Source organism: Camelus bactrianus, chromosome 1 (genome assembly GCF_048773025.1).
Source record: "Camelus bactrianus isolate YW-2024 breed Bactrian camel chromosome 1, ASM4877302v1, whole genome shotgun sequence".
Taxonomy (NCBI): Eukaryota; Metazoa; Chordata; class Mammalia; order Artiodactyla; family Camelidae; genus Camelus; species Camelus bactrianus.
The window spans coordinates 67,675,881-67,702,873 of record NC_133539.1 but is presented as its reverse complement, the minus strand read 5'-3'; the positions used below and the strand labels follow the sequence as shown (position 1 = coordinate 67,702,873).

Below are 26,993 nucleotides of genomic sequence, written 5' to 3'. Positions count from 1 at the left end.
TGTCTTTGCAGTGGGGAGTGGTTTGCTAAAGGGATTTTCTCAATATCTGCCCCACCCTCAGATTCAGGTCTTCTCTTTGTGCCTGTTCCTCAGAGAAGTCTTGCTCTTGTCTCTCTCCCAATACTAGGCTGCTGGTACGTTTTACTTGATGTTCATAAAGCCAGGGGAGGGCTCTCCATTCTGTTTCAACCTCAGTTTTAGGGAAATGCTGTGTCTCTGGGTCTCAAGAGTAGGCTGTCTCAATGATCCTGCCTCTCCCCAAGGACTGGAGTCTTATTTTATTTCCTTCCCTAGTCACAGTGGGTCTTCACTAGTGTTCTAAGGGCAGCAGGATTCACTGGCCTTTTCTCGGGGGCTTAAGGCATTGGTTCTGAAGGGAAACGTGAGAGAAGGATCTGGGCAGGGCTTTAAGCCTTTCACAGACCTGCTGCTGCTGTCAGGACTCTCACCCTACCTCAAATTGTTCTTATGAGAAGCTGGTGAGAGATCAGCAGAGAAAATCCTGCAAAGCGGTGAAGGGGGCTGTGAATCAAACTTCCCTTTTTTCTGGTCTGCCCAGGACTTCTACGTTCTTACACTAGTCCACAACCAGCCTTAAACCATGTGTTCGTAATTTCAGGTGACTTCTTCTTACCAAATAGTATGGCATTCAAAAGCAATTTCCTCCACTAAGCAAGTACTCACGTGTCCTCTCCTTGGAGGCATCTGTCTTTCCCCAGATTTCAAGTTAATTGTTTACTCTGCAGCCTCACTTCTCTAATGGGTTCCAAAAAAGTTGTGGGTTTGCAGACTGTCTGGCATATTTTGTTTTGTGTGTGTGTGTGTGTGTGTGTGTGATAAGGATGATAGCAGTGGTCCTTCCAGCTTTCTTCATCTCATGCAGAAGCCATACATGTCAGTTTATTCATCGTCACGTGTGTATAGCTTTCCATTGTATGAAAAATACCACAATTGTTTCTATTACTAAGAGAAATCTGTATTATTTAGAGTTGGGTCCATTACTACAAGTAATACTTCTATGATCACATGTCTTTTGGTGCACACATATAAATATTTCTGTAAGATACAGACATACAAGAATTGATAGGTTATAGAGTATGTGTATATATATGCATTATAAGGTATATATGTATAATTTTGATAAAATATTTTATAAAAAGTTTCCATGATGTATAACTTATAGAAAAGTACACCCATCTTAAATGACCACAGGACATCTTTTAAAATAGATAGATCCATGGCTATTCACATACTCAAACGTTAACTGAGAACCTTTTACATAATAGACACTTAGGAAATGAAAGGTGAAGAAGTCACTGCCATTGAGGAGCTTAAAAGATAAGATATGATCAAGTTCTGTACAAAAAAAAAAAAGAGTGGGAAGAGAGAAATCATGACTGGGAAAATCAGGAAAAGCATATTGGAGAACACGTCATTTGATTTGGATCTTCGAGTATAGTAATATAAATATCAGCTAAGAGCTGGAATCTGGAAATTTGGGCTTGGATCCTAGTTTTGCACATCCTAGCTGTGTGAAACTCCATCTTCCTCTCTTTAAAGTGTGAGTAATCATAAAAGCAACATAAATTAAATAATGTACCATCATGCACATCTCAGGTGCTCAAGAAAGCTTAGCTGCCATCATCTTCAGCATCAGCATCATCCACATCGGTTTGATCTTAGAATCATCTTCTTCTGAGATTTCATAGAATTTAGAGTCATTATGTCAGGAGCGAAACATATGACCGTATTTTATAGGAAATATTGAGGATATCTGGGGCTTTTATTCCTGGAAGAAAATAATCTTAGAACCATTCATTAAGGAATCACAGATCCTTAGGGATCACTGGGTCCACTAATCTTACTTACAGATGAGAAAACTAAAGCCCAGAGGAAGGAAGGGACTTGCCCAGAGTTGCACTCAGCTGAGATATTGTACTTGCTGCAATTCCCCAGCTACGTTCAAAGTTCTGAGTGGTGGAACATTGTCTTTCTCATCTTTCTATTCTTCACAAAACCTTGTGTAGTGTCATTTGTGATTGTAGAAATTCTTATTCCCTTAAAATGCCCCCTGGCCTGTTCAAGGGCAGGGGTGAGCAAGTTTTTAAATACTTTGTAAATATCTTTTGTTGTCAAAACCAAGTGTAGTTTATACAGATGGTGATCTAGACAACAGAAAATAAAGTAAAGCTTGGAGAATCCTGGTTACTCTCTTTTTCCTCTGTGTGTTTCAGGTACAAAATTCTTCATTATAATGCTTCCCAATTCCTTTTATTGGTGCTTGCAGTGCCAGTGGGCAAACAACATTCTTCATGCAACCAGAGAATTCTGAAAGCTTATTTCTTACAGATAGCATAAACCTCCAATTCCACAAGGGTAGCAATGGTGGATTTTACCCAATGTTTTAATGGTGAATATAATCAGAATGTAAAAAGATCTAAATGTATACTTTGAAGGACTTTGCAAGGATGACTAGGAGGATCCCAAAAAGCACAATTCAGTTCATTTCTTTTGCATCTGTGTTTATTTTTTCACTTCTCTTGTGCATGTTGAGGACTTTTTCAAGATTATATTTTAAAAACCAAGTAAATAGTTTCCAAAATGTTCACTGATGAGGTAGATTAGAGTCTGCTTTGTATATGTGATTATTAAATAATTCAAAAGGCTAACCCCAGAGTGACATTTTTTTTCCCTTATTTACGGGCAATTTTTAGGATTTCCTTCACTTCTAAGAGCCAATTATATTTTAGTGTTTTTGTATATTATATCTAACAAATTTTACTCCAGACAGCTAATGTTCCAGGTACAGGTTTGACTCAAGAGAAAAATTTATACTTCTCTTAGTGTCCTTGATGTTTTCTATTTAAATGAAAGTATCAATCAGTGAATGAGGGCAGAGGAAGAAGAGAATAAACCCAGACGAATAGGGGAGTTGGTGGGTGGTTATGAACAAAACATAGCCTCTGAATCAGTGTGAAGTTTTCTGTCATTTCCCTCAATATCTAGAGCCAGTCCCGGCAACAGATGTAGCACTGAAAGCTCAAAGACTTGTGCCACCCAGATATATATGGCGTTCATGAATTAAATTTAAAAATGGCCTTTGAATAATAGGAATTATACCTGCATATAGTCTTAGATGCACGAACTTCGCCTCCAGTGAGATTAACAAATACTTTACCTATTTAATTGCAGTAACACCAACACCCATTTATTCAATCATGCATGTCCCTCTGGGTTCTTCAATAATATCGCCTACTGCATACTTTATTTTTTGCTAGTTTTTGTGCCGAGAGTTTGCCTGCCAGCTTTTATTTAATCATATCAGTGATCTATTAAATCATTACCATTATTATGATTGTTTATTTGATATCAAAAGAGAAAAGGAGGTCACTGTTAAGTTAAAAGGCTAATAGTAGTGAATTCTTAATCAGTACTCATTTGTTCACTCAGTGTACCCTTTGATGCCTACTGTGTGTCAGGCAGTTCTAGATCCTCTTCTAATTGCATTTATAAGCTCTCAGCTGAATAACTCTAGATATCACACAAGGCTACACCTTGCCTCTTGGAACCGCCAGGCTCCACAGGGTTAATGCTGCTGCAGAGTTTGGCTCACTTGAGCAAAATGCAGCTTATTTTAAAGGAGCTAGTTCTCCGAGGGATTTTGGTTAGCAAAGCAAGCATTTACTGTCTGTCATGGGCAGTGCATCCCAATATCACCTGAGGAGATGCTCACTGGCCTTCACCAGGGAGGTCATCTGGTCTAGCTTTCTCATTGAGTACGTGGGAAGGTGTCCAAAAGTGTACACTGAGATGGTGACTGGGAAGACTAGCCACAATAAGGAGTCAGCTTGGGAACAATTCTACAACCTCACTTTCCCAGTATCATTGTATGGCACTGACTCAGCTCAGAAGTAGAGGTGAAGATAATTAGTACCCCAGGAGTAAATGTAAAATCTCCCTTCCCTCTTTCTCTATTATACCCTCATAGTATTACAGTCCACTCTTACGGAAATGGCGCTAGGTTAAAGGATTAAACATTTCTATTCACTTTGAATTGAAACTTCACTTAACTGCCCGCTCACCTGGATTCCCCATATTCCCTTCCAGATAAATTAAGTGGCTTCTCCTGGGTCAAGTGGGATTAGAATTCCTCTGTTTTACCCCAGTTCTGCCTTCCTCGCTTGCGGTAGATTCTTTCTGGCTTGGATGAGATTTGACTGTCCACATATGTTGTCAGAGCCAAACTCTGCACATTGAATAAAACAAAGCAGAAATGTGAGTTTATTACAAGGCTTTTGACTTGCGGCTGGGGAAGCTCAAGGCTACAAGACCAATGAGTCCCAAGTTATTTGCAGGCTAAGGCATTTTTTGGGGATAAATGTGGAAGTTATTTGGCTTTTTCAGCTGATTGGTTGCCTAGTGGCCTTCTTTCTTATTTGGATCAGGGTAGCTGAGCCAGGGGGACAGGGAGGTCCAGAGATGCTGTGAACAGACTTGGCATTTGGAGATTGGCTGGTGTTCTGTGCTGATTTCTGAGAAGAGCTATAAATTCCTATAAGGTTAGGTGAAGTTTCCTTTTTGCATCTGTGTTGACCATCTTCATGTTGTCCGTGATGTAAGTGACTCCATTTTAGTTTGATTCTACAGTGTATTCTCCATCCCTTTTTCACTCTAATGTGCATACGCACACACATATGCACTAAGATGTAGACTACTTTGTAAGCTCTTGGAAGACTGAAATAATGCTGATAATATGTCTTCCTTCCTTTAGGTAATTGTGAGGATTCAGTAAGAAAATACTTGCCAGGCAGTGCCTAACACCCACTAAGAGCTTAAAGAACATTAGCTGTTATGAAAATCACCCAACAGATATTAATCATCTGCAAAGATCCAGGCAGTTATTAATAAGTATGTATTCAGTCGACTAGAATTTAGTGCCCCTAACTCTGAATTCTGATGGCCACCATATGGATAACAAAGCTTCATTATGCCGTTTGGATTTTATTTCAAACCCAACCCTACCCCTTGTACTGAAGACAACTCCTAAGCCACCTGGATAACTTTTCTGGTATTTCGATAAATATTCTGATGTGATAGAGGCATAACTAGACTTTGCATCTATTCCCACAAGTATTTTCTAAGGAAAGCCAAGATGTTCGAGGGCTACACAGCCAGGTATAGGTTTGCTATTAAAGTACTTCAACATAGGCTCATTTCCCTTCTGGTCGATGTTGGTTAAAATAATCTAACTCTGGGCTTAAGATTATATCTCTGAATGAGACAAAATAAGAGGGGACTCTAAGTTCTTTAAAAAACAGAGAAGCAGTAATTGACTTTTATGTTTAGGCCAGGACTCTGCAGTGGATTTGTTGAAAACAGCAGTTGTTTTCATGGTTGTATATGGCAGTGTGGATTTTCTGTTGTTGAATGCATGCATGTTTTGAAAGAAGACTGGATAAGCATTTGTGATTTTCCAAGCAGCTAGTCTTCTCCTGGCATTGTGACAGGGTCAGTCTATTTCACTCTGATCAGACCGTAATGTTGTAAACCACTGGCTGTTCCTCTGGCAACTGTTCAGGGTAGACTAGCCACTTTCTCTGCCTTGGACCAATGGTGGGCTGCAGGCAGGCTCCTAGGGGCCACAGGGAAGCATCCACCTATCACTTATGTCCACTGTGTTCAGAAAGAATCCAAAAGTAAATTTCACAAGGAAAAAAAAAAGATGGATCTCTATCCTGACTATATGACTTTTTAGTTTTGTGAGGTTTTTAAATTTGAAATAAGTAAAATTTCTGCCCACTTTTGACCTTGTCTTCTAGTGAGATCATTGATATGAAATCAGAACAATGATTAACATGATTAAATAATAAAATAAGTTTAATATAAGTCAATAAAATGTCCCATAGGTGCTTTTCTACCTCATATAGTCTTTGCTATCTCTCTTTAACTAAGCTGGAACTCAAAATATCTCCTCGTTCCCTGGGAAGTCTTTCTGACTTTCTCTTCCAATTCCACCTCCTAAATCAGGCAGAGCTTATACCTTCCTCTACATATATTCAAATCAGTATAAATGAAACCTTTTTCTGAGATCTCCTTTTCTAAATCTGATGCCATTTGGCTTCAGTGTCAAACAAATTAATGTTGCTGTTTGTTTTTGTTTTAATCTACTTGCTGGGACATGAACAAAGCTTGAATGTATTTGCAGCACTGAGACTGATATATGAAATAACTCATTTTGTGTTCCAGAATATGGTAAAAATCTTACGTAATCCCCAACACTTAGCATAGTGCTAAGCACCCAGTAGGGGTACCAAAAGTATTGCAATAAAACATTGGTAACAACTTCTTCATTGATAAAAGAAAAGCCACTCTCAATCTTTTTTCTCCTTCAAAACTGAGCCGTGAGAAGCAAGCAGTGCCCTGCTTCTTGGATTGTAGCATGGAGACAGGCATTTGTAAATAATGGAGAGGGGGAAATGTGGCGTCTTGAAAACACAAGACTGTTTTCAAATAAATTTGAAATGAACTAATACAGAAACCAACACAAAGTCTTTAGGGCACGTAAGCCCATTTCCTGTCATCTCTTCATTATTTGCAACCGTTTGTAAGAATGACCTGTGTTATGGGCATTGGCTACCAGGGTGGTGTGGTTGGAGGAGATGCTGGTACAGTTCCGCAGATCCTCCCAGCAGCACTTCCCCTGCTTTCCCAGAGCTTTAGCAAAGTTTGATGCAGACTCTGGTGTACAATGGGCCGTGACCTCCCAGATGACCTTCCCGAACAAGAGCTAGCTTGCGCCAATGTATAGCTCTGAATGAATGGAAAACCCATTTTCAGACTTCTAAAGGGCTGCTAAAGCACTTAGCTCTGTGCTGTCGAGATATATACATGAATATAACAAACTAGGTGCCGCATCTGCAGCTGTTTCAGTGAGGATGCCAGGTTTTTCCATCCTTGCTGCTCCTGGCAGCTCATCCCTCTTCTGCAACAAATCACACCTTCTTCCATTTTACGAGTATTTTTTCCGATCCTGCTCCTGCTCCTTCTCCTGCCCCTCCCTAGCCCAAAACAAAACCCAGCCCTGTTAGAATTCTTGTGGGCTTGTGGGATGGAGAGGAGTTCTCCTTGAATTCGAAATGGTGGTAACTTCGCTTTGTATATAGAACAAAAGTGGAAAACCAGATCCTGTGTTTGTCTCACAACTGAAATTCCAAATCCTAACCGGAAGTGGAGACGCAGATGCTACAGTGCGGTGAGCTGTCTGGGCTCCCTTCAAAGGACAGCAGTGAGGAAATCACCTGCAGACGCCTACTTTAGGAATTTACGTTCTTGGTCTTCCTTCTGATTCTTAACTTAGCATCAACGATGAGCTGATAGCTTTAGGAAAGTGGTGTGGCTCATAATTTGATGCACATCAAATCATGTTCAGCGTGCGGGCATGCGCAGAGTCCGTCTTCATTGTGAGTGAGATCTTGTTGGTGTATCAGTTGGTAGCCTCAGGCTCACAGGATGTTAGAACCAAAGGGTGCATTGGAAATCATGTAATCAACCCCTTTATTGAACAAATGGGCAGCAGCAGCCACTCAGCAAAGGAAAAGACAAGATACCACAGCCAAGTCCATGGTTTTCTGTGTGAAATCTAAGTTTCATGACTTCTAATCAGTGATCTTTCTTGTTTTTCTAGCACCTCTACTGATGCTTTTTTGTGCATAGTAACATACAATGCGTGTAATCCAACAGAGCTATTTAATAGCCGATGTCACTAGGCGTCCTCACTGTAATAATTCTCAGGCTCTTCTGAGTGCTGTAATTCTTTCTATTGCTGTTTTCTCTCCTGAGCTATTTTTCCCCTTACGTCTCTAATCAAATGCCAGGGTTTTGTGGTTCCATGTCGATTGGACAGGTGTTGCTCTAAAGTGCTACAAAAAGAAAAGGTAAAATGAGAATCATTCCCTTTTTCTTCTTCGGCTAAATTCTTAACTAGGTGTACGTGAGAGGCAGCTAGGTGGAGTGGACAGACTACAGATTTTTTTTTGCTTCCATAGCCCAGGGTTTATACTGTTTTCTAGCAGTGTGGCCTTGGGCAAATTTTTTACCTTTCTTAGTTTCAGTTTCTTCAAATAAAAAAGGAAGATGGGGTTAAGTTTTTTCCTTGCAGTGTTACCTTTGGATTATGTATGTGAAGTGCATGACTCCTTGTAAACACATAATACATGCCAGCTTCCTTCCCATCCTTGTACAGTCAGCATTTTTTCCCAACCCAGCTTGGGTTGTAGGAAGAGAAGGTCATTTGCCATGAAGATAATTGTCATGAGAATTCAGTTGAAGCTAAGTTTAAGAATTTGTTTGCCTTCATCTCTAAAGAGTGGCAGCACATGTGTTATTTCTATATATGTGTAATTTATGAAATTTTTGCCATCTCTATTATTCCTCTATGACTCTATTTGATTAGTCTGGTTTTAAAAACCCAAGTACATTTCTTTAAAAAATATGTACTAAATACCTATAGGGGCTACAAAACCCCACATGATAGGGTTGGCCTTTTGGGAGTTTGTAAGAGGAAGGAAAAAACTTAAGTTGTTTACCAAAAAAAAAAAAAGTTGAATTTGAAGGGTGTTATAATAGAAATGTAACATTGGGTGAGAATGGGATTCATTCTAACGGGGTACACAGGGAATACTTTGGAGAGGAGGTGGGAACTGGGTGTTAAAGACAGAAGAAACTTCTACACAGAATGTTGGGTGGAAAGAAGGAGAAAGACTGAAGAAGCTGAGCCAAGGTGTGGAGGTGGAAAAGATCAACACACGGGTGGTGATTATGCAGCCAGCAGGAACACAAAGGAACAGAAGTAGGAAATAGAGGTAGGAAGACCATTTAGGGCTGGTTCAGTGAGGGTCTCGACTGGTGTGCTGACCTTCAGGGGTCAACAGGAAGTGGAGAAGCATGACCAAACCTGGATTTTAATCAACTAACTCTGCCAGCCATCAGTTTAAAAGCCTAAAGAGATTAAATTGTAGAGATGAAAGAAAGGAAGAAAGAAAGAAAGAAAGAAAGAAAGAGAGAGAGAGAGGGAGAGAGGGAGAAGGAAAGAAAGAAGGAAAGAAAGAAAGAAAGAAAGAAAGAAAGAAAGAAAGAAAGAAAGAAAGAAAGAAAGAAGAAAGAGAGAGAGAAAGAAAGAAAGAAAGAAAGAAAGAAAGAAAGAAAGAAAGAAAGAAAGAAAGAAAGAAAGAAAGAAAGAAAGAAAGAAAGAAAGAAAAGAAAAGAAAGGGAGGGAGGGAGGAAGGAAGGAAGAAAGAAAGAAAAGAAAGGGAGGGAGGGAGGAGGAAGGAAGGAAGAAGGAAGGAGGAAAGAAGGAAGGAAGGAAAGAAGAAGGGAAGGGAAGGGAAGGGAAGGGAAAAAGAAAGAGGTAAGAAAAAGAAAGAGGGAGGGAGGGAGGAAGAGAGGAAGGAAGGAAGTGGGGCTCTTGGGCCATCTTACCGGTCAGGTTGGTTTTAGCAGATTCTCCCAAGGAAGTGCAGTAAGCACATTTCTAAAGCCCTCACATTAAGTACTGTTAGCAATAAACCATTGCTTCTGTGTGTTAAAGGTAAAAAATTTTCCTCCCTGGAACTTCCTTACTGTACTCCCTGGTGTGTTTTGCTCTCCTGTAAACTTGTGTGTGTATGTGTGGGAGGGGTATGTGCACAGTTCGTGCATGTGTGTGCGTGTGCAACTGAATAAAGATCAGAGGAGACTCGAGTTGAAATGTTCAACTTATTTCAAGTCAAATGTTTATAAATATATTTTGGAAATTACCACTGAAAAAAGGACACACGTCTAATTTTGTTTACAGCCATTTGAATCTGAGTGAGCCAATTCATATAAGTGGTGGAGAGCAGTTCTCAAAAGTTCACATTGAATATTCTTTCCCAAAAACCTACTTTCATATTTGCTGATGTGAATTATTACATTCTCTGTCTGTATTTGCATCTCCCCATGACACCCCACTCCCCAATTTATCCCCAACTTAAATCTCCTAAATCTGGCCAATTTACATATCAGGAAGTGCTAAACTGAGAAATTAACTTCTGTGTTACAGATATATGGAAGTTCAATGAAAAGGATACACATTTTAGTCTTCTATGTTCTTGAATAAGCTTTTTTATTAGAAATAAATTATATATTATTAGAAATAAATTATACATTATCATATATAATAAGTCCAGACCATTTAGCTCATTTGGCCACTGAAATGTTTCACAAAATTAAAATCTAACACTTTATATTTTGCTTTTATTTTTATCTTTGGCTTTTATGGTAAGTCGGTGTAAGAAACTTTTATAAGAAAAGGTGTCTCTATTTTTTGAGAAACTGTTGTTAAAGATGTTTTCCACAATGTCCAAGTCATTTTTTAAATGTGCAAGGTGATTTTCTCCTAGAATTTAGCTGTAGGCTTCTGTCATAGAAATTCATTATTTTTCTTTTATATTAAATTTCCTTTGTTCTGGCCACCAGGAAGCTCCAGCCTAAACTTGATGCTGTGCTATTGTCACTGTTCTTTTTAAGTTTCTGGTACAGTTCTCTCTTTCATTACTCTCCTTAGTCTCATTTTTTTTTTCAGATTTTAATTGCAATGATCCTAATGCATGTTACTTTTACTTGTACTACAAGTCAAATTCTTTTTGAACAGATATATTTAAAAATAAATAAAGCAAATGGTTGAAAAGAAACATTTTTAAAACAGTGGTTCCAAGTGATAGCTGAACATTAGAATTACCTGGGTGCTTTTAAAGTCCTGATACCCAGGCCACATGGAGGTGAGTTCTAGGCAGGCATTAGTATTTTTTAATGCTCTCTAAGTGATCCCAGTGTGGGGAATTAGTGGCTTAAACCTTTTTTATTATGATGGTCACCATTTTTTTTTTTACAGAAACACATTTTTTAAAACACAAGGAAATTTCAAATCACATATAATTCCATAATTCACTAATTACTATAAACACTTTGGAATAGCTCCCGTGCTAATCTTTTTTTACCTTTTTTTAAAAACAAAATTGCAGTCAGGTATATTACGTATATGATCTTTATCTTTATATATTACATAAAATTTATATATTTATGCTTATACTAAATACATATTTACATATTTAGGTGTAAATTGGTTATAATGTGTGTGTGTGCTTATTCCAAATCTCTCTTATTTCCAGGCACATTTTCCCATATATTCTGAAGAATATTCTCTAAGAACCTAGTTCTTAACAGTTGTGTAACTTTTGTACTACATGATTACACCACAATTTATTTATTCCTCTATTCTTATACATTAAGATTTCAGGAAACATCCTTAAACCTGGCATTAATCCAGGTTTTACCTTGGGAATATATTGAGTGACCTATTGATTCCTTTCTATGTGGGCTGCCTTTTTCACTGGAAGGAGAGTAGGAGCTCCCTAATTGCTCTCTGGTGCCTCATTTCTTTCTGGCATTAAAAGGAATGGCTGTTTTCTGCTCTTCCTAAAGACTCAGAACTTAATACAGAACTGCCCTGAGTTTTAGAAGCATTGAACTTTGGCATTAAAAGAGTCCCTTCTAACTGACCAGGTTATCTTGGAAATGATTGGCTACTTTCTCCTCTGAGGAAAAAAACACAGCTCACGAAATGACAAAGGACTCTTTGAGGTGAAGTGGAAAAATATTGGGGAATGTGTCATATGAATGCTGTCTTCTCTGATATAGAAAATTAAGGCTGTCTATTTAGACTAGGAGAAGTGAGCCTGAATTTGGAGGCTTCGGGCATCAGGAAGGTCTGAACCAAATTCTGGGAGAAATGGGTCAAGAGTGGTAAGAGGGAGCAGCAGATTGATGGGAGCGGTGACATTCCACGGGGTCTTGGGTCACCTGAGTTTCACATGGAAGCTGATTGTCCGCTTGGAAAGTCATGGTTTAGGGTAGTGTATGATTCAGTTCCAAATTCAGTGGTTCAAAGAGTGTCCTGGTGGTCCCTACTCTTCACCACTCTGCTGCTCTTTCATTTGGCACAGCCTCCTAAACACTTAATTCTGTTCTTGTGGTCTCATCCCGCCTGATGCATGGCTCGTTTTTAAGACCATGTGAATGGGACCAAGCTTGTCATTGTGCCTGGGACACAGTGGGCATTCAGTAGATGTTTGTTGAATGAAAGAAGCAGGCACAATCACAGCTTTCCCTTCTGGTGATCTGCTTTATGATACAATTTCCAGGAATGCATTGTGTCTAAAATTGGGGACCATATGTACAGGAAATTCTTTCTTATGTCAATGTGAAATCCCTCCAAAGTAAATCCCCCATCATAGTTGTGTGTGTGTGTGTGTGTGTGTGTGTGTGTGTGGTGCATATGTGTATATGTATATATATATATACACATACATATATATGTATATATCTATACATACACACTACACACACACACACACACACACAGAGAAAACTGTAAACCTTATACCAGAGTAGCTTTCTTGAGAGGGGAACAGTCTTGCACAAAGGCTTAGGTGCAGGTTAGATAGTCTGTCTTTTTCTGTGAAAGTCTTGCTTGAATATTTTTTTGAATTGAATTATAGTCAGTTTACAATGCATCAGTTATTTCTGGTGTACAGCATAATGTTTCAATCATATATATACATACATATATTCGTTTTCATATTCTTTTTCATTATAGGTTACTACGAGATATTGAATATAGTTCCCTGTGCCATACAGAAGAAACTGGTCGTTTATCCATTTTATATATACTAGTTAATATTCACAGTCTTGCACTCCCAATTTATCCCTTCCCCACCTCCTTTCCCCCGGTAACCATAAGATTGTTTACTGTGTCTATGAGTCTGTTTCTGTTTTGCAGATGAGTTCATTAGTGTCCTCTTTTTTCTTTTTTTAGACCCCACATATGAGTGATATTATATGGTATTTCTCTTTCTCTTTCTGGCTTACTTCACTTAGAATGATGATCTCCAGGTCAAACCATGTTGCTGCCAATGGCGTCATTTTATCCTTTTTTATGGCTGAGTAGTATTCTGTTGTATAAACATACCACAGCTTCTTTATCCAGTCATCCATCGATAGACATTTAGGTTGTTTCCATGTCTTAGATATTATAAATAGTGCTATTATGAACATTGAGGTGCATGTATCTTTTCAAAGTAGAGTTCCCTCTGAATATATTACTTGGGCATTTTATAATTCAATTACATACTTCCTTCTGAGAGTTCTGTTTAGAATTCCAGACTATCTGTGAGTCAGAGAGGAGCAAGCCAGGATTATAATCAAGATAATGTGGCCAAGAGGTGTGAGATTTCTCAGCCTTTCTAGAAGAGATGGGTGAGAATAAATATTTTCAGGATCATAAGCAGCTTGCCCTGGTAGCCAGAAAGAGAGCATCCCAGACTTTGCTAAAACTGGCCCTTCTCCTTTGAAGGATCCTCTCCCAGTGCTGTCAAGGCTTGGAGAGCTCAGAGGGCTGCAGGGTGGTTTATCTCACTGTGTCAACTGTAAGTGCACCCAAGCATCAGTGTAAACCTTTGTTTTAAGGAGGGTTCACCAAGGGATATAAAATAAAATGGGATTTGAATGGAAACTTGGCATCCCAGTTTGGAAACATTTTTTATTGAGTACAGATTTGGGCGGGGGAAGGAAAAAACAAACACAATTTCTATGTTGTAAATGTTAATAAAACAAAGAACAAGTAAAACAAATTAAAATGGTTTGTTTTTAAGTGGCTTTTTTTGCATTCTCATGACTCCTAAAATCCTTTTTGATTTTAAGACAATCCATAACTGCTTTTAGTATAGAAAGACGTAGAACAAATGAAATTAAATCAAGTCAGCAAATAGCAGAGGTCAGGTGCAGAACCATAGTAGTCAGCTGGCAAATTTCTAATGGGGGGGTGGGTTTCAGCATGTTTTTATGAGTCCCCAAAATTAGATCATTAATTAAAAATTTTTAATTTAGGATTCTCAAGTTATGTCTTCAACTTGCCAGTTTTGTCATTTGCTAGTCATAAAGTTTTATTTTCTGCCCTCTGTGTATCTGCCTGATCTTTGTGGCCGACCTTTTTGGTTGTTGTTGCTGTTGCTAATTCTTAAAACCATTAGATCTTAAGTATACTTTCCTACCAAAGTCATTGGTGTTAAGGAGAAAATAGGAAACTGATGGTCATGATTGGGCTCATAATAATCTATTTGTATCATAATTTCATCTCAGAAATATGTAGTTAAGTGGAAGAAGAACCACAGTAATCAGGAAGTTTGTCTCATAATCCTGTCTCTGCTCTGGAACGGCTGTGCAATTTTAAGCAAGTAATTTACCCTCTGTAGCCTCATGCTGTCCTCTGGAAAGTGCATTCACTCATTCGAGTGAGGTGAGGTTCAAAGGAGCTGACTCATGGGAGGAGTAGAATGAATACGCTAGTCTAGGTGACCCAGAACTGCATTGTTCAACATGGTAGCCACCAGCTACATGCAGCTTATCTGAATGTAAATTAATTAAAATTAACAATTCAACTCCTCAGTCCCATTAGCCACATTTCAAATGCTCAGTAGTCACAAATAACTAGTAGCTACCATGTTGGACAGGGCAGAACTCTTCCATCATTGCAAAGAGTTCTGCTGGACAGAACTGATCTAGAATGACAGACCCTTCCAGGGGTTTTGGGAATTGCTCTGTAAGTTTGGATGGTACCAGTCTGAGTTGGTCTGTGAGCCACTGGGAATAGAAAGAACTCTGTCTCTCCTTGAGCCACGTGCAAGATCGTGAAACTGTGGTGTACGGGGCAGTGGTTACGTTGTGTGAGTGGCAGGTCAGCTGCATCAGCACGGGTGTGAACTCAGTGGGCATGCTTATTCTGAATTCCATCAGAATCATTTTTAAGTACCATATGTCCAGTGTCATCTTTGGCACACTTCTCCAGCTTCATCTGAGTTCCAAAATGAAGCCTCACAGTCTCCTTCATAAATTCAGCCATCACAGGCCAAGGTGAGGGTGACGTACTGAGCTTTGGAAGCCTGAAGCAGAGTGGGATAACGGTTCTGGGAATGAGGGTTGAGGGGGCATCTGAGAATCAAGTTGCTATTATGGCTTGGCAGAAATTCATCTTAAGTGACCTGAAGCAGCTACGTAATAAGCAGAAAACGTTTGCCCTTCTGCTTAAGGTTTGCTGCCTCTCCACATTCTATGCAAACGTCTGGCTTTGAAAGTTCTTTATGAACTATACAACCATATACCCAAGTTAGTATAGATTATTAATATCATTAATTTTTTCTTAACAACATTATAGTAAAGTTACAGGGCGGTGACCCCTATGCTGCCTTTACAATCTGAGGTTCATTTCAGTATAGACGCAGTGGTGCCTGGGTATCTCTGGGAGGAGGGGGCACAAGAGCACACATATGCACTAGAGCTCACGTGTGTGTGTGTATGTGTGTGTAAAGGTACATTTTCTTCTTTATGCACGGCAGCTTCACCTCTTTTTCCCAGAGTGAACTGTGAAATTGTGTTCAGTTTCCAGTTCCACCACAGACTAGCCAGGTGGTCTTGGCAAAGTTACACACCTTCTTGATGTTTCAGTTTTCTTATCTAAAATGAGGATAGTAAGAGTTTCTATAAAAGGATTGGTATGGGGATTAAATGAGAATGTCTGTGAGTATATGTGTCTACAAATACATACGGGAGGATTGGTTCCAGGACCCCCAACAGATACCAAAATCCACAGATGCTCATGTCCCTTATATAAAATGGCTTAGTGTGCACCTCCTCCAGTATACTTTAAATCATCTCTAGATTACTTATAATACCTAATACAATGTAAATGCTATGTAAGTAGTTGTAAATACAATGTAAATGCTATGTAAATAGTTGCTAGCATGCTGCAAATTCAAGTTTTGCTTTTTGGAACTTTCTGGATTTTTTCCCAAATATTTTTGATCTGTGCTTGATTGAATCTGTGGATGTAGAACCTGCAGATATGGAGCACTGACTGTATATTCATACATATATACTCATTTACAGACTTGTGTTTATATATGTGTGTATGTTCACATACATGTTTCTCAGGACAGTTCCTGGCACATTGTAATTGGTATTAAGTATTAGCTGTAAATTAGCCATAATTCATTAATATGTTCACTAGAGGACCTACAAAGTCCATTGCTTGCTCTCTCCCCCAGAACCTTATGGTCTGCTGAACTGAGGAAGATAGCAAGGTGTCTCCATGTCCTGTCTCTGGAGAGTGTGAGCCACCTGGGTTGAGCCCTTCCTTTACAGGATATCCACTCAACCCTTGAGCTGATAGGATGCTGCCTTCAAAACTAGGTAGCCCCAATGCTCTGGGACCTTCACGATACCTCTCTCTGAACTTCTGCATCGTTCGCTTTCTTCACCACCACACTCCACTACCACCCCCACCAAACACACACACACGCACGCCCGTGAACACACACATTCCAACTCTTGTTTCTTTTTCTTTTTCTTTTTTTTTTCTTTTTTCTTTTTTTTTTTTTTTTGCCAGATGCTTAAGATTTAAGGGCCTTGGAGATCTCTGCCCCTACCTTGACTGAGGCACAGAGATGTCCTGTTCCCAGGCTGTTGATGTTGACAAAACTAGGGCACGTTTTTCCTCCATGTGCTGCTGAACTCTCAAGCAGAATGTACAAGATGTTTTCTGGTTACCTAGGCTACCCACTGGCATAATCCTACCTAGCCTTTCTTTCCTGTCTCCACCCCCTCAGCGTCTCCTCTCGCCCTCTCCTCCCCTGGGTCTCTGTGTGCCGCTCTCAGTGGAGTACGGCTTGTGCTCCAGAGCCTGCCACTTATTTTGGTTCAGAAGCAGCTGCCAGAGGACTAACTGAAGAGAACAGGACACTTGCAAACACTCTAAGACTCTCCAGTGGACAGCTTACCTCTTGAGAGAACAGCTCCTGCTTTCTTGTAGACTGAGGGGGTTTTGCCATTTGCAAGTGCATCCAGTTTGTGCTTGGTTTGGGTCGGGGTGCCAATAAAATACTCTCTGGTTTCCGCAGATTTACTTATCAGAGACATCTTGCTGTCCTCAGTGTAGATTCTTGCCCCATTAACTTTCAGTAGTAATTAGTTCAAGCTGTCATCTGGAAAGTTCTGCCCTATTAGTCCTCCTTGGTCAGTGTGTCGTAGGATAGACATTTTAATAAGCAGAAGACTGCAAACAGGAATGTAGCTTAATGTATGGTGTCAAATGATATCTATCACATAATATCCAGATAACTCAGATTGGCATTCTAGGTCCTCCATGATCTGACTGCTAACTTTGCATCCCTGACTACCTTCATACTTCCCTCACATTGGCAATTAGTTTTCCCATCACTGTGTCTTTGCTTGTATTGTTGTCTCTGCCTGGAATTCCTTCACCAACACCACCATCACCACCGCCACTGACATGTATCTTATCCCTTAAGATCCAACTCAAATACCTCTTCTGCTGAAAATGTTTGGCCCTAATTTTTCTGTCTGAAAGTGACAGTCCTCTCCTCTGAACTCCCACTGTCATCTCTGATCTCTCTCTCTTAAGAAATCCTCTACCACGTTTTGTCTTGTGTTACTTGTTTTCCAGTTGAATATGCCTTACCTCTCCTACTAGATATGAAATTCCTTGAGATGATGGTAGGATCTCATCTTATCTTCTCTTGCCCCCTTCCTAATCAGGTCTAGGGCAGGTTTATTTCCTCACAGTGTGGCTGTTCAAAGGCTACTGATCCAATAGGTGTATGAATAAATGGCAGAAACAATTTGTAGATTGCTGGAGCAAGCAGTTGTATTGACTGGGGCTATTGAAAAGAGATTGATTATATAGGAGATTTGAGAAATGTTAATAATAATGGGACAGAATATTGGAGTTCGCTGGAACTTAAAAATCTAACCACCACCTCCCCTATCATACATTTTCATTTTCAAGCAAGGAAACTATGATTTATACATGACGGGTCCAGATCACTTAGTAGGGGAATAATAGAGCTGGGACTTATAGCTCAGATCTGGCAAGCACCCAGGATATTCTTTTGAAACAAGGCTAGAATAAGTGACATAAACATACTACCTCCCAGACACATGATTGTGAGTAGGCAGTCTCCCACCCCACAGCACACCACCCCATATATTTGTTACCAAGTAGCAACTTAAGAGGGGAAAATGATGACTTCCAGCTATGGTGGTTCTGCACAGCTGAATCAGAAGCCCAAGTAAGGAGAGAAGACAAGTCTTACTCAGTTCTGCACTTGGTAAAAGACTTCATGAGTGAAGTTCAGGCAGCCAGGTGATGAGCCGCCTAAAAGGAAGTGGTAGCTGAGCTGGCTGACTTTCCCACGACAGGGAGAGGAGTAGAGAGGATGAAATGCTGGGAGTCCTGCACTTCAGCCATAGAAGGAGATGAGGCAGGAGCCAAATGGTAGGGCGGGAGGCGCGGGGATTCCTTCCTCCAGCTATGTGGCTGGGATACGTGAGTGAATTCAGAGCTTTGAGTGTGTTCTGAGCTGAGTGCTTGCTGGAATGTGGACTGTAAATCTCTCTCATCAGCCTTTTCCTCACTGACCTGCAAACAACCCCTGTTCCTCCCATCTGCTTCCCCACCACCTGCTCTCAGTGTTTCTTTATCTACACAACTTTTTCCATTCTCCTCCTTTCCTCTCCGTCTACCTTTTCATGGTGAATCTCGTTCTTCTCCCAAATGTTTCCATCCGGCCACCTCTTCCCCAGCTATGAGACCCACAGTAGCATAATGTGATCTCTTAACATGTATTCATTTATCTGCTCGACAATTATTACTGAGGCCAGTCTTGGTCCCGGGTGCTGTTCTAGTCGTTGAGAGGATACGATGGTGAGCACAACAGTGAGCAAAAGAGACAAAAACCCTGCCTCTAGGGAGCTTCCACTCATAGGGAGAGATAACAAACCAGTCATAAGTTACACAGAATACTGGGGAGGCAATAAGTGCTAAGAGAAAAATAAACCAGGAGGGAAGAGGGAGAACTGGAAGAGAAGGGACAACAGGTCTCAGCACCGAGTCAGACAACTTGGGCTGGGGGTGATCACAGCTCCATCTGTCCCAGTGATGTGACCAGGCAGGTTAACTGACCTCTCTGGGCCTCAGGGTCCTTGTCTTCGTATCGGGGCTCATAAGAGAAATGGGTATCTTCTTGGGTTGCTGTGGGGATTACATGAGATGATATTTGTTAGGTGCTCAACACAGGGCCCGGTCCCCTGTAAACACTTAATGATTGTTAGTTTGCGTTAGTATGAATGTGATATTGGCTATTGTATAACATATAAACATTATGCATTGTGTGTATGTTGTGTGCATGGTATTGCTATCTCACTTTGTGCCTGTAATATTCTATTGTTCTCAAAATACCTGTATTTTTGTCTGTGTCTCTTTCTCCCCCTGGGCTGAACCTTGGAAGACAATGACCACCTCTTTTGACACCTCTCTCCCCCGTAGTGCCCTGCACATCGAGGATTCTGTGTCTGCTTGCTAAATTAGAAACAAATGGGATATCCCTTTCCTAGACACAATGATCTTTTGTTGAAGCCAGTTTTTAGAATCCTTCCCTAATTCTCGCTGTTCTCATATCACATCTAAACAGGAGCTGCATTCTCTCCCTACCTTTAACCACCATTCCTCCCCACCTCTTACAGAATGCCAAACTCATGGTCTGGGTCTCACTGACTCATGCACCCCTCTGCTCCTTCACAGAAGCTTCTCGAAGATCATTTTACTATGAATCTAGCCAGTTCCTGTAGTCTCATTCCACCTTCACCCAGTCCTAACCATTTCTGTCTGTTGGGAGTCACTCACTTCCCTGCCAAAACCCATATGCATGCCCTATACCTCTAAGTAATAATGTTTTCTACAGCTGCTTGACATTTTCTAGTAGAAGACCAATTTCATACATTTTCTCATTTGACGCTAAAAACAACTGTATGAGGTACAGACTTCAGATATTATCAGCTGCTTGTTTCTGATAAGAAAACAGAAGCTCAGAGAGGTGAATGCAAGTACACGTGGCTAAACATGGCAGAGTCACACCCGAATTCCTATCATCTGGAGCAATAATACTAAATGTGAAAATGTTCATGCCTGCCACTTGGATGAACCAGAATTCTCACCCCAGTTTTTCCGTTTACTCACCTATGATCCTGGAAAATGCCTTAAAGTCTCAGTTGTGGCCATCAAGTGAGATAACGTCTATGCAAATGTTGTTGGCTGCACATCAGCAAATGATTGCAGGTGATTATTACTATTAAAATAATAGTCATTTGTCAGTAAATATTTGTCAAAGCCGGTCCACACTTATGGAGACAGGCTCTCCAGGGAAGCTGCCGATGTGAAGATAGGGAGGAGACAGCCCCCGTTTGGAGTTGCGTCACCGAGCCTGGATTCCCCATGGTACATTTCAGGTCTTGCTTCAGGAATTTGTTTTTTGTTTTGTTTGGAAGGAACAAGAAGGCCCTGGAGCCAATTATGTTGTCATCAAACTTCGTTGGTAATTAGGCTCCAAAGCAAACCTGTGGCAGCGAGATAGAGTTGAAACTTGAATTCCTTTCCACAGGTGGAGGGTTGGATCCTAGAGGCAGTGTATACAGCTTGGCTTTTTGTGTGCTTCTGCATGCAGGAAGATTCAGGAGAATCTGGGGAAAGCAATTAGCGACGCTCTGTCTGCAGGCAGAACTGGTTTGAACATGTCTGTCTGTTCTTGAAGGGCTGTTGGAGCCTTGGCAGTTCAACTGATGAAAGATTTCACTAAGCAAAATGTCTTCACTTACAAATCCAGCCACTTCACACTCTCAGCCAGCCCCAAACTCATTTATTTTCTTTAGAGTCCTTCCCACAGCCACAAACCACGATGAAGTACATTAATCCCCAGGAGCTCAAGAAATTATGAGGATGTTTAATCTGTCCATTCGGGGCTATCCCAGCAAAGCACTGCTGGTTCTTTTTGTTCAGACTATTTATGTACTGTGATTCACCTCATTTAGAAGAGAAAAATGTTTATACATGTATTTTCAGGGTCTATGTAGTATCTATGCGTATATTGTATTACTATTGAAAGTATCACTACTTTACTGTAGATTTGTTCTGCCCACCTCAGGAAGAATAAAACCAAGATCTTATTATTAAAGCCAAAATCTTCCACAAACCACTCCTTTTTAAAACTTAGATTAGAAAAGGTTCATTCAGCCAAATATCTGCATAGCGTTTTATATGGGTCCCACAAAAGTGTGTCCTACCTTTGGTCTGAATCTTACCTGTCTCTGTACACACCCTGTTTCCCTGTCAGCATGATGACACATGTCGTGGTAGCAAGTGGCGGCAACGTACGGAAATGTGCTATCGGTTCTACATTGGGTGGCTTAACTCTTTATCAAACCTACTTTGTTATTTCTTTGTTGATTTCAGTTTTCATTTTTTGTTTTTCTTGGTCTTGGGTTTTGGTTTTGGTTTGCTTTGCTTTAGTTTTTATTTTGCAATCTAGACCTGAGGTCCGGTGCTAATTTGAAAGCTAGTGTAAAATACATGCACCTGGTTCCTTGGAGTTCTCTGGCTGATGATCTCAGTTGTTCAGATGTTGTGCTACTGGCCTTCCCCACCAGAGAGGTTACCTGCTTCCTCATCTTTGATCCTAGAGAACTTTTCACCAACCTACCGTAAGTCCCATCTTGAAATTTTAACTTAATTCCTCAGTTTCCCCCACTAGGTGGTGAGCTCTTGCAATGCAGAGGACCTCCTTGTCGAGTTCATTACCACCCAATGCCTGGCACAAGGCCATACAGAAAGCTGATGCTCCATAACTGCTTATATGTTCATTGGTTACACTTTTCTCATGGCCCAGAGAACGTGGTCTTAATTTTTGCTATAGCATCTAGGGCACTGAGTGAGAGGATCTGAATGGTCAGTGATGATCCATGTGGGAAGCTCGCAAATTACAGGTGGATGATGTCCCAGTCATTCAGAGATGAGTGAGTGTTCCCACTCACAGACCCTGACAGAATTCATTTCAGCCTGCCCTTTTCAGAGAGGAGGCAGTCAATCCTGAGAGAGGCTTTGCCTCACTGAGAGCCCTGGGAAGACTTTGTGGCAGAGCCACTTTCTACTTGGTTCAGTATATTTTCCTTACTGTGTGTCCTCATTTTATCACAGACACATATCAATTAGTTGCATCCCTTAGCCGACAAGGAAACTCATCTAATCCAGTGTTAGGTGAAATCATTATTCACGGGTCCTGACGCTACTAGAGAATAAGCTGTAAGGCAAGTGAGAAAGAGCTGCAGCAGCCATCAGTGGTGGCAGCAAGAAAAGACATCTGCTGCTGTGAGGAGCGGCTCCCTGCACTGCGATGTCAGCAGAGTGCGCGTGGGCGGGGGGCTGTGCCCATCCCTACCTAAAGGGAGAGGCGTCTTTAATGAGGGAGCAGCTCCTGAATCAAGGGCGAGCCTCTCTGCCCAGTCCTCATAGGCAAGGACAATAGTTTGTGTTGCAGGGAAACCATTGTAATTGCCTGACATGTGCATCTTGTTCCTGTGCACGTCTTTGCATTTTTGACAAAGAAAACAAGGGCTTTGGAACGTATCTTGTGAACACCTGTCCGCCAGGATTTAGAACAAAGGCTTTCAGGCAATTTTGCCTTTTATTTCAGATAAGTTTCATATATTACTTCTGTCCAGAACTGTAGGGTCATGTTAGGCTTTTCGAAACTCCAGGAAATGTTTATTTTCATTTTCTTTAAAGAAGGGGGAGAATAAAGAAAAATGTATCAAAGGCTTCCACTGCCAAACTGCTGTTTTCACTTCTCAGTGTGTGAGCTTTGGCTTCCCCGCGCCTTCAGCCTGATACTCTTTGATGTTGTCCCTTTAAGCATAAAGTAAAAGATTATTCTCTTTGGTCTATAGGCTCGGAGGAGGGCAAACACAAAACATTCCTGCGTGTTCCTAGGTCTTAGCGCTTTCCTATTTGCCCTAGACTTAGACAATAAGCATCTGGTGTGTGTGCCATGACTTCCCAGTTTTGTCAGCTTTCCAGTGCTCTACGGAGTTCCTTCGTATTGTTTCTCTGTGAGCACCTTGACAAGGACGGCATCCATGAGCTGAATCCTCACTCTATCCCTGCGGTGCTTATAATTATGCTTTGCACACAATAGAGGCTCAGCACAGGAAGGAACGCATGGATGAATTTTCCGTTTGATTCTAGGAGCTGTTTAATTCTATTAGATGCACCACCTCAGTTTTCATAAGACATTTAATTGGTACATATTTCTTATTGCTTTTTAATACCTAAATAAATGGTTTGTGTTACTTTCAGTAGAGCCCAAATGAATAGAAATTAAAGTATTTCCAACTACAGAGTTAATCTTTTCAAGATCTTCCCACAAATGGCATTGGGTCCATGAGACTTGATTCCTGGGTTTCATGGCCAGTTTGGTTGCCTAATTTTGTGTTCATGTGGCAGAAAATCCTAAACTCTCAGAGCTGCACAGGCTTTTAGAGATCCTATCTAAATCCTTATCATTTACAGATGAGGAAGCTGACAAATTTGCATTCTTTATGGTTAGTGAATTAATTAGGAGTTTGTACATTCCTTGATCAAGATATTCTGTGTATAGTCACAATATGGTTTTCAATAAAAATGTCGTATTACTCTGTTTTGGGGCTGTTCCTAGACTGACTGGTTCTAGAGGTAGAGAAGAACAAAGAAGCAATCTGGGCTACCTGCTTAACTGGCCGCGTTGCTACGCCCACTGTCAGGCAGGACCTCTGTCCTTTGTGCCTTTAGCTACATTGGGGTTGCTTTTGGGCAGGTGAAAGGAGAATAGTCATTTTCATAATCAGCTGAGAAATTCAGTCTGTCCTGCTGTCCGTGTTCTTATTTTCTGACAAGTCTTGAAATTGCCCGTATTTCAAGCTTGCTGGCCAGTGACTGAGTGTTAAAGCCATCGTTTCTCTGTCTATGCCTGCAGCCCTGCTTTCCAAAATCTGTTCCACCTTAGAGGGCTCTCTAAGTATTGGCATTAGTTGGAGAAAAATTAAAAACTTGACAAGAGCAAGTTAGGAAATGTGAAGGGATATGAAGAAAGGGAGGCAGAGCGGCTGTGAAATGAGTCTTGCTTGGGTTTATAAGATCTGGGTCTGAATCCTCGCACCGTGTCCTTTTGGCTTTATGGCTTTGGGAAAGTCAGGAACCCAGGAAGCCTGGTCTCCCTGTCTGTCTCGTATGGGAAAGTGTGAAACAGCTTTGGACCAGAGACCAACCTATGCAAGTTCATAGTATTAAAAGCCACTCTCTCTAGTGGTTCCTAGTCTGAGTCTTGTTTGGTCGGGTAGCTTCTGACGAGTAACTATCTCAAATGACGGTCAACATTTACTTAACACTTTATGGCTTACAAAGTACTTTATTATTAATTTATCATTCTACTATTGCTAATATTACCTAGTGATATTCTAGTATTAAAATACATGTTCTCTTTTACTTTAGTATTCTACTACTGAATAATAGAATGTTAATATAGATATATTTTCTGTTCTACATAAATCTAGAATGTATTAAATAACAGAATGTAGTAGAATGTTGGATGTATTGTGATCTACATTTCATAGATAAAAGAAGAGAGATTCTAGGAGAATAAAAGACTTTGTGACATATTTGCTTCTGAATAATGGGGGAGATTGAAAGCCACATTTTGAAACTCCTAAACCCATATTCTTTCCTAAGGCTATGTAGGTCCTAAACATTTGACATGATCAGAGTCATACAGAAAGGTTATCCAGCCCCTCACCCCTGCCTGTCTCCTCTTTCTCTCAAAATACTCCAGAGAGAACTTTGTTCTTCGAAAATGTACAGCCTTAAGTTGGAAATAGCTCCATTTCACACTAGTGTATTTTATTCCCCATTTAAAAATGTGAAATTCAGTTTCTTATAAGACTTTGGAAGTTAAACCTGGGGGGTAGGAGTCACAGTTTGCAGTGGTAGCTCCCACACCTCTGTCTGCTCACGGCTTGATAAGAATCTCAAAAGAAGATGTCTTTAGGAGAGAGAACCCTGACTGCTCCTACGAGCAGGGAAAGGCAGTTGGGCTACACAAAGCCTCTGTAAACTCTGAAGCTGGTGGACAGTCTGGTGTGTAAACAGGGAAAAGGTTTTATTGGTGCTTTTAATAGAGTCTTAACTAAATATCTAAAAGCTGTCTGCAAGTGTCAGTTGTTAACCTTGGTTAGATTTCAAGGCCCATAGCTCCCTTATGAACCCAACGAAGATAACTGATGTTTATTCTGTACTTAGAGCCCCCAAGCCTCCAGCAAACATTTTGCACATCACTTCTAGGACTAGCAGTAAATGTGGTAATCATTGTCAAGACTGTGCTCACACGTCTGCTAAAAGGGTTATTTTTTGAGTCAACAGCAAGAGAGAGGGGAGAAGCCATAAGACTGAATCAGACAGGCCTGCATACAAAACCCAGCTTCACCACGTAAATGTTATACAGCTCATCCAGGATAAGTACTTCACTTTTCTGAACTTCAGTTTTACTGTCCACAAATAGTAAATGATAAATGTCTGCTTTACAAGTAAGATATGAGGGAAAAAATGCACCAATCAAGTTACTTTAGGCTGTTCAGTGTTATTCCTGTCCTAGTTCCTAGAATACCCAAAACATAAAGATTTATCACTAGACAGACATAGCCCCCACCATATGTTTTCCTATTCTTTCATATTCTAAGAAACTCAAGATTTCCTTCCTTTTTCCAACTCTTGGTAGAGGCAGAGAGTTCAGGTCTTTGTCCACCCAGGAACCAGTATCTGTGAATCCAAGGGGTGGTTGGGTGGGCAACTGTGTTTTACCTACATGCAACCATGTTTTCCTCTCAGAGCTAGGGGACCAGACGTTGCGACTGGGAGAGGAAGCCATAACGCTGTTCCCCAGACTCGGGGAAGACATTATGCCACCCCTTGTCACAGTGAATCCCTGTATATGTAGAGGGCTGGACTTTGACTTCCACTGTGTCCTTTAGTTCTCTCCACCGCACAAAGGGACGCTGTTATCCTTGTTGTACAGATGAGGAAACCGCAGTGATGCTCCCTGCCCATGATGTGAAATTGCATGAGCCGGTACTAGCATCCTGGCCTGCTCTGGAATCCAGTAACGTTCTTCCCCACCTCCATCCAGCCTTGTTCCCGGCTCCCTCGGGCCCCCAGAGCAAGCTCAGGCTCAGTATGCACTGAAGATGGAGCAGTCTGGTGGGGTGGTACCCAGACCTCGTGGGAAAATGGTGCTGTCTCTGGGATCTGCTTTTCTTCTTCTCAGGTCCCAAGGCACCGTTACGGTGGGCTGTGGGGCCGTCACACCGTCCCTGGCCTGTCAGGAGAAGTAGGAGAGCACCAGGGCTGGCGTTACACTGCAGTTCCTTTATTAAGGCCAGCCTGGCAGTAAAATGTGCTTGTGAGTCACAGTCTGTGTCAGCTCACTTGGAAGACACATTAGAAAAGCAATCTGTATAATTGTACGTGGATGCTTCTAGTATTCTTGGTGACAGTGCTTTACAAAGCTGGATGTCTGAAGGCAGGCTAGCTTTAAGACATCGCCCAAGGCCATGGGCCGGTGTGGTACAGTGAAAAGTGCTTATCCGAAAAACAGAAAACTAACTTCTAGTCCTGCCTCTTCTGGGGAAGTCACCTGCCCTTTCTGAATCTGTTTTCACAACCACCCAGTTTTGTGCTTGAACCAGATGATTTCAAGCATCCCTTCCTTGTCTGAGATTATTCTTTAGCTTTTCTGTGTAAGGAGTTGATTGAAAGAGCTGATTGAAAAAGCTGCAAATCTCATTATGAAAAAAGGTTACGTTATGAATAGGAGCTATTTAAGGCAGCAAAGAAATAGAGCGTCCCTTTCTAATGATGTCCGTCCTTAAAAAAAGAAAAAGCATAATTTTAGTTTCTCTCTTTGCACTTCGAGAGTTAAACCCTTGCTTAG

General features: G+C 40.8%; 1 protein-coding gene and 1 long non-coding RNA gene across 19 annotated transcripts in view; one reads left to right on the top strand and one right to left on the bottom strand.

Annotated features, from left to right (window-relative positions):
- LPP (LIM domain containing preferred translocation partner in lipoma) overlaps positions 1-26,993 on the top strand; it is a 629,538-nt gene that overhangs the window by 558,445 nt on the left and 44,100 nt on the right. The window lies entirely within an intron of this gene.
- Positions 1-26,993, bottom strand: part of LOC141577972 (uncharacterized) — a 45,359-nt gene that overhangs the window by 9,947 nt on the left and 8,419 nt on the right. Inside the window, exon 3 of one of the 3 annotated variants that reach the window (XR_012507673.1) lies at positions 15,236-19,180. The exons of 1 other annotated variant lie outside the window; for it this stretch is intronic. This is a non-coding gene — a long non-coding RNA (uncharacterized LOC141577972). Of the gene's footprint in view, positions 1-15,235; positions 19,181-20,289; positions 26,379-26,993 lie in introns of those variants that run through there. One more of the 3 variants, XR_012507674.1, reaches the window with a different exon arrangement.